Here is a 9,576-nt window from a genome sequence, read left to right on the forward strand (position 1 = left end):
TTATATATACTTATATATTATGTAGCTATACATATATATACATATATACATAATATACATAATACAAATGTATTAAATAATATATTACCTCAGTAATTTTGTTATATAAGTGAATCAAGTTCGTTTGTAAATTTCCAGTGTCTTAATTACCGTACAGCCGTCGCGTTATCGCAAACGTCGAACGGCCGCCGTTATCGCGTACGTCGCGTAGCGGTGCGTGACCTTTGTCTCCCTGATAAACATGTCACAATCGCTGAATGCAAAAACCAAAACTAATATTAAAAATAAAAATACTAATAATAATAATACAAATAATAAAACCACTATACAGGACGCTCGCCTAAACATATCGACAAATAATCCCAACGTGAGCCATTCACCCACACAAAATAATTTAAATAGTCCAAATAATGATGGCTGGACACATCAAGCCGAGAAAAGAAACCGCTCAAGTTCCTCAGAACCAAGCTCTCCAACCCAAAATACCAACAGACACAAAAAGCTATTTATTTCTAGAAATCGATTTGATGTTCTATCGCAAACTGATACAATCGAAGTTGACACAACAACACCAAAACCAGATCCTGATGTAAGCAACCCGGAAACGCACCCTTCACAGGTAAAAAGTACAAATCTACCCCCTCCTATAATAGTAAAAGGAATTAAAGACTTTGTAAGCCTACGATCGGAACTCATAGACCTTGTGGGTCCTGAAAACTTCACATTTAAGTCAAGCATTAGCAACCTGAAAATCCTAACAAAAAACCCAGAAACCTACCGAGCAATAATCCATTTCTTACAAGGTGCAGAAGCCGAATTCCACACCTATCAAATGCAAGAAGACAAAGCCTACCGGATAGTCATAAGAAACCTTCACCCAACAACGAACACAGCAGAAATTAGAACAGCTTTAGAAGAAATTGGTTTTCAAGTACGCCAAATCACAAATGTCCAACATAAAACAACAAAATTAAATCTTCCAATATTCTTTGTTGATCTCGAACCTTCAGAGTTAAATAAAGACATCTTCCATATAAACCACATACTTCATACTAAGGTAAAAATAGAAGAACCATATAAAAAACGTGACCTAGTACAATGTCAGAACTGCCAGGAATACGGTCATACAAAAACGTACTGTGCACATACACCAAGATGCGTTCGGTGTGCTGAACATCACATCACCTCAGAATGTTTAAAACCTCGAAATCTACCCGCCAAATGCGCACTATGTCAGGGCGAACACCCTGCAAACTATAAAGGATGCCAAATTCACAAGGAGCTTCAAAGACGTCGCAACCCAAACTCAAGAACCATCCAATCAACTTCAATCAACAACCAGTCCAATCCAAAAACCACAGTGAAGACTTCTTCGACTGAATCCAATCCCTCGCCCTCTCAAAAAAGAACATATGCAAATGTAACCTCAAATCAGGAACCTCCAAAATCTAACAACAGTAATCAATCAGACACAGGTACCTTATTATCTAAATTTATCAGTGACTTCCAAGCTATCATAAATCCACTGCTCTCTCTTCTTACAACAGTCCTTGCCTAACTTGCAGCCCAAAATGACAAATAATACCCAAACCTCCTAATCATTGCTCATACTCCTTTGGAATGCCAACGGTATTCATAATCATATAGCCGAACTCTCACTTGTACTTCATGAAAAACGTATAGATATCGCTCTATTATCTGAAACACACCTCACTAACAGAACAAAAATACACATACCCGACTACACAATACTGAGATCAAACCACCCAGACGGTACCGCACACGGAGGAGCCGCGATAATCATCAGATCTACAATTCTCTTTCATAATGTCTCTCAAATTAGCGAACCCCACATACAATCATTCACCATACAAATTACTCTAGACCATTCTCCTATCTCCATCTCGGCAGCATACTGTCCCCCTAACCAAATCATTTCCACATTACTATTTGAGCAATTTTTCAACTCTCTTGGAAATTACTTTATTGTTGGTGGCGACCTCAATGCCAAACACACCCAATGGGGATGTCACTCAAACTCACCAAGAGGTAACTCTCTTAGACAAGTTATTACTACCAAAAACTACTTAATCATTTCACCCCAAAACCCCACATATTGGCCTACATCACCCCGAAAGCGACCAGATATCCTTGACATATTCGTTTCTAAAATACCGAACCGATTTAACACCATCATAGATAATCTAACGAATCCTCACTCAGACCACTCGCCAGTACTTCTCACTCTCGACACCTCTCCTCAAAAAAGATCAATAAATCCATCATTAATCAATGGAATAATTAACTGGGAAAATTTCCAATCGATTCTTACAAATGACTTTAACCTGAACGTTAGTTTAAAATCTCCAAACCAACTTGAGGAATCAGTACAATGTCTAACATCAACAATACAAAATGCAGCACGGTCCTCTTGTAAACCAAAAATAATTGATAATTACAATCAAAGTAATCTCTCTTTGCCTACCTATTTAAGATCTCTTATTGTCCAAAAACGCCGTGCCAGAGCAACCTGGCAAAGAACAAAATATCCCACCGATAAAACTAATTATAATCACCTATGCACATTACTCAAACGACAAATGGCGAAACAACGTTCAGAAGACTTCGCCAAACAAACTAGCCTCTTAACCGAAAAAGACGGCTCTCTGTGGAAAACCACTAGAAAAATCTTAAAAATCAAAACAATGTCATTTCCAATCAAAAAAATAGACGGCAGTCTCGCTATAAACGATAAAGAGAAAGCAGAAGTACACAGACGTGATGTCCCAAGTCTTTAACCCAAACGATTCCACCATTCCTTCCATAGAAAACAAAGTACGCAATTTTCTAGATAGCCCACTCCCAATGACACTTCCACCCAAACCATTCACTCCAAATGGGATAAAATCATACATACAAAAATTTCCACTCGGTAAATCACCTGGTCATGATTTGATAACAGCCGAAATAGCTCGCAGACTTCCAAACAAAGTTATAGTACACATCACTCATATTTTTAACGCAATACTCCGACTCTCATATTTCCCGATTCAATGGAAACTTGCCACAATTATTCTCTTCCCTAAACCAAATAAACCAATAGATAACCCCTCCTCATATAGGCCAATTAGTTTGTTACCTTTCTTTGCAAAACTATTAGAAAAACTCATACTAAACAGAATCTACCCAATCATCAAAGAAAAGAAACTAATTCCTGACACGCAATTTGGATTTAGAGAACATCACTCAACCATCCATCAAATACACCGACTAGCCGATACTATTGCCTATTCTCTGGAAAAGAAACTGTACACTTCTGCAGTATTTCTTGATGTTGCACAGGCCTTCGACAAGGTCTGGCATCCCGGTCTTCTTTATAAACTAAAATCGTTCCTACCCCCATTATACTACCTTTTTTTTAAATCATACCTCAACGAACGTCACTTCTTTGTCAGGTCAGGGACTGAATACTCCAGTATATCCCCAATAAAAGCTGGTGTTCCTCAAGGCGCTGTAGTTTCTCCAACTCTTTAATTTATACTCTGCAGACCAACCCACCAATCCGAATACTCAAATAGCTGAATATGCCGACGACAAAGCAATATATGCCACCCACACCGATTCTGACATGGTTTCAACTACTCTCCAAAGACACCTAAATGACCTATCACACTGGTACTCCCTCTGGCGCGTCAAAATTAATGAAAACAAATCTGTACACACCACCTTTGCTCTTCGCCACAGACAACCTCCTCCGGTACATATAAACGGCAAACCAATACCAAACTCCGACACAGCCAAATATCTAGGTCTAACCTTCGACAAACGTCTAACATGGGCTAAACACATACACACAACAAAATTAAAATTAAATCAACGACTCTACTCTCTCAGACCTATTCTCGGTAAATACTCAAAATTATCCCTCAAAACCAAAATTCATATATATAATCTTCTTCTTAAGCCTATCTGGCTTTACGGTATACAACTCTGGGGCACGGCAAAAATATCAAATACAAAAAAAATACAAGTGTTTCAATCAAAAATCCTCCGACTCATAACCAATGCTCCTCCTTATATTTCAAACCACACACTTCATACAGATCTTCACATTCCTAAAGTCACTGATACAGCCAAGCTATACTACACAAAATTTAGGAATCGCCTTCAAAATCACCCTAATCCCCATATAAAAAAGCTATTATCCATTTCCATCCCAGGAAATCCCACCAGAAGACTTAAACGACAATGGCCCCGTTACCTTATAAACCAAACATAATATGAATACACCTAAATAATGTAAATTCAAGTCGAAGTATCTTCACTGGACGGTTTCTTCTCTCAAGACATTCAAGCTATTGCAATTAATTTTAAAAACATACATTATGCTTATTGTACTTTTTTTTTGTAGTATAGATTGTATAAATTCTAGATAAAAAATATAAAAAAAAAAAAAAAAATTATATTACCTATCTACTTACCTTAACTATAACTACCTATTTCTATACCTACGCTGTTCCAAAAGAGAAGACACCAGATTTGATTATATATTTTATAAATCTCAGTAGAATTGATTTGATTAAAATTAAAATTATAATATTTTAAACATCAGTTTTTTACAAATAAAAAAACCGTGTACTTTTATGATTCAAAGTTATAAAATTGAAAATAAGATGAAAGTTACTAAAAACTTTAGGCCCCACTATTGGAATTCTTATTTTTTATACATCTGATCTTTGAAAAAATAAACCGCGAATCGCGGTTATGTGTGATGTGTGAACGGACTAATTTAAAACAACGTGTTTTGATCATTTGGGAGGTCGGACCGTACGCGGGTCAACCGCGACATGACGCGGTCGATTTTTCAACCGCGGCAATTTCCGCGGTTCAACCACGTATGTGTGCAAGCGTATCAGGCGGTTGCATTTAAAATCAAAAAATTTGAAATTGTTGAGCGGTTCAACCGCTGCGGCTCAACCGCTATGTGTGGCCCGGCCCTTAATATGTTGTGCCTATAGTACTACATTTGCTATATGTATATGTAAACGGTAAACCTATGTCCGATTAAGTATCTATTACACAAATTACTGAAGTGGCAGATTTGGTCTTAATATTTTTTTGATTAACCGATGTTATTTTAGACTTTCCATCCAATTTATATGATTATACCATATATTTAGTATAGTGCTCGTCTATTTACTAACTGGTAAACTGCTTATACAGACTTAAAGTTTTACCTGTTGTAGTAAACCAACGACTATGCTTTATTAATTATTATGAAGTTAGGTACTATGTATTTATTTGTACTGTACACAAATACGTCGTTCTACTATAATTACTATAATTTAATTTATTACCCAAAAGGTATTTGCAACGAGGGTGGTTCTCGAACATTATAAGAACACAAGGCAGAGTATTTTCATATTATTTAATGATAAATAATATTAGAAACGGAAACGATATCGTACAGCACTACAGTACTTTTTGGATTTTTTGATGTTTTTATTCTTTATCATTTAATACAGATGTGACTTCGTTTATATACTGGACACAGATCCCAATTTACAATCAGAATTATTTATCTATCACCCGAATCTATAATACCGAAGTTATTGAGTAGTTGGGCCACGACCTAAAATCGTCACTTATATTTTAAGTCTTCATCACCAATATTGTTAAACTACTTTGAACTACCGATTAAACAAAATTAAATTAAACGTTTGTGCATCGTTTGTGTAGAAATATGCACCAAGTCCCATCGCGTGTACGCAAAAACTTAAAGCGATATCCCAAAAACAAATTGAGGAAAGGCATTGAAACAGAACACCTGTCACCTTCTTTTTGAAATTTTAAAATACTTTTCTTATAAATATACGTCGTTTAGGTAATGTAATAGGTTTAATACGATTTTACTATTTCCATGTAAATGCCTACAAATAGTAGGTGTCCTAGGTTCATATACCTAATATACGTATATTTAAATTCTGTTTTAAATGAATAATATAATATGTTTTGAATTTTACTTAATTCAGTAATATTACTGAGACATATTCTGCAAAATTTTACCTAATAAAACTTAATGTTTTTTTTTACTAATAAAAGTTTAAAAAATAATAGTGTTTGGATAAAAAATAAATAATGATGAACATATATTAAAAACCTTGTCATCATTAAAATATTATTAAGTGCAATTAATAAATAATTATAATACAAACATAATTATAAAAATTAAAAAATTTAGATCCCTCTTTAAATGATATTTCTTCATCATTTTAAGTATACCTACTTTTGTATGACGTTGGCCGGTCACTTCCCACTTCTCCCCGGAACACATAACAGATTAATTGCAACTAGAATAAGTATTGCAATTTAAAACACAATTTTACTTATTCTTATATTTTGGTAAATATTTTATGATTTTCTCATAATACTACGTTTAGTTACATTTTAATATGATTTTAAATAGCATATTTAGATATAATAATAAATGTATTACATTTTGGTAAGTATTTACCAAACAATTTTAAAAATGATAAAATTTATTGAAACATAAAGTAAAATTGAACACCTTCAATTCATATTAATGATAGAAATATAATATGGTTCTCCTTTGAATTTTATTGTGGTAGTATAATTAATTCTTCTATATATTATCTAGTGGGTACTATACGTACCAGTAAAACATGTATATTACTGTCTACCATTGATATTTGATACATAAGTTCAAACATTTCAGATGGTTTTTTAGCTATTAACCAAGACACTTCGGAGAAACGCAACAATATTATATAGTCTTGTTTGTCAAATCTCAAACAATGTTATCACTGTCAGCCAGGTTAAAAATTATAAACAATTTGCAATAATGTATGCCCGTATTACATAATAATAAAATAGTTCTCAAAGTCTACCTCAATAAAATATACCTTCATCACTTCCTTTAGAATCTAAAAGAATTTTAAGAATTATATAAGAATGTACGACTGTCACAGTGCCCCGTCTGTCAAATTTAACCGATAACCAATACTTATAATTACTATACATATTAATATAATATGTACTATACAATATACGTAACTATTATATAGATTTATACATTTCAAATGCGCGTATACGTTTTACTATAAACTATAATTGTTCATAAGAGTTGGCCAGGTAGTTAGACTATTGTTATGCAATGCTACTTGTGACAATACAACAGAGATAGCCATGGGTTGGCACTTGTGTCTAAAGAACATAGTAACCACGGACTATGTAGTATAAGTGATGGTAACGTAACAAACAATGTTGATAAACATTAAACCCATATTAACTATACTAACTTCTTGATAAAATAAAAATTAATGCAATGTTGATACCTTAGAGATGAGAGATAGCACAAAATAAATAATATAGGTACTTATTAAAGATATTTTAGACTAATTTCAAATTATTAGATAGTTAATTTCATTCCTGTATTCACTTTCGTTTAGAACAGTTCAATACGGACATACGGTATTATGAATTTTTAATTTAGATATTCTAATTTAAACACATGTATATTGTGTACCTATGGTATTTAAATTTACGTCTGAAAAGAAATTGGTGTAGAGACCTTCTTAAACAGAAAAAAAGAATATTTATAATTATGTATGAACAAAATGAGAAAAATAAGAAAACATTTACTAGAAAATTATATTATACACAGATTTCATTAAAATGACAATAATTAAACGAAAAGGTATTTAAGTTATAAACAATAGTTAACAAAAATCCAGTTAATTTCCAAAAATCAAAATTAAAAACAGTGCCGTAGCTAGAAATGTATGTACCCCGGTGCAAATTGGCCTCGGTACTCCATAAGTTTAAACACTATTAGAAAGGTTCCTTAGTTACTACTAAGTCCACTAAAAATTTTAGTTTTGACTTTTCAAATTGCGCCTTTGCCAATAAAATGTGTTTATTCCAATTTCCAACATCAAATTATATTAGTTTATTTTGGTATTTGGTATGGAATATATTAGAAAACCATTTTGTTAAACATAAAAGTAGGTAGATATCAAACGTTCAAAATTTAGGTATCTGTAAATTGTAATTACTTAAATAAATAACCATTTTTATAGTTTTCTTTTTACAAATACATGTACCTATTAGAATAAATATACGGAAACAAACACATCTACTCAAGTTTTATATAATTTATTTTAATATCAAATAATTTTAATAAGTTAACATCTTAAATGATATCAATAGTACATTATAATAATAGCTAGATTATATTAGGTATTCACTATTTAAAATTGTAAGATCACTAATGTTAATGATTCATGATTGTATTATATTATATTTATATACACACATAGAAAATTAAAACAAAATAGGTGCATGATATTATCTTATTAAAACTAATACATAGGTACATAATTTAAATTTTATTTTGTACAAATTTCAAAAAAAAAAAAAAAATTATTGAAATACTCATTATTAATACCTAATAAAATTATAGATATAGCTACAACATATATTTATACCACAGATATATAAAAATACTAGATAGCCGACTGCCATACATTATACATACAAAATTATGTCTCCAACAAAATGGCCGATAATCGTTATCTAAGAGGTGACTGTTTACAAATTAAACTGATATGATAAATGATAAGACACTATTTTGGAGGGATATAGTATTTTAAATTTGTAGGAACGAAAAACTTCAGAAAATTTCTTGTCTGAATATTATAAGCTCAGAAACTTTTATTGTAGAAAATGTATTTGCTTGGAACTGAAATTTGGAACCAATTAATATTTTACACTGTATAAACAATTCAATATTTTAATATAATATAATATTTTACTGTATGTATTTGAATAGAACAATAAAATGGTAATTGTGAGCTATTTATAACTATTAAGAATCCCAAACGATTATCAAAATGATAAATCTTAATAAAAATAATAATTAAATACATGCATTGTGTTATTATTTTATAACAATATAAACCTACGTCCTACATGCCAAACATTACTCATACACCATCATGCACATATTAAGCATATTGTTTTTTAATTTTATAAATATAATTGTGATTAATGTATAGGAAAGGTAGGTAGGTACAGTAATTATTAATATTTTTTAAATATATACCTATTACTATGGTTTATTATTGCTGTGCTTGGGGCTGTTCAAATAAAGAATACCAACAGTGGTATTCATTTTTTTGCGTAAGTATATTTATAAGAACTGACATCAATTATGAAACTTACAAACAAAATATTTCTAATATTTTCAGTTTCCCTTTAAAAATAAGAGCGTACTAACAAATGGTTAGAAAATATTAAAAGAAAAGGGTTTGTTCCAACTAAGTATATGTTATAAGTAGGTAGTTATAAACTTACATAATATATCTTTAAAACTTCATCTTCAAGAACACAGACAAAATATTTGATGTGTCCCTTGTAAAAGACATATAGGAAAATTTAATTCCACTCAAAAATTTTTCTAAAATGTTATACAAAATAATAATAGCTTTAAGTATTCACTATAAATTTAATTCTAAAATCTAAATGTTCATACCTAGTATAAAATAATAAATAATA

This window comes from Aphis gossypii, chromosome X (genome assembly GCF_020184175.1).
Source record: "Aphis gossypii isolate Hap1 chromosome X, ASM2018417v2, whole genome shotgun sequence".
NCBI lineage: Eukaryota > Metazoa > Arthropoda > Insecta > Hemiptera > Aphididae > Aphis > Aphis gossypii.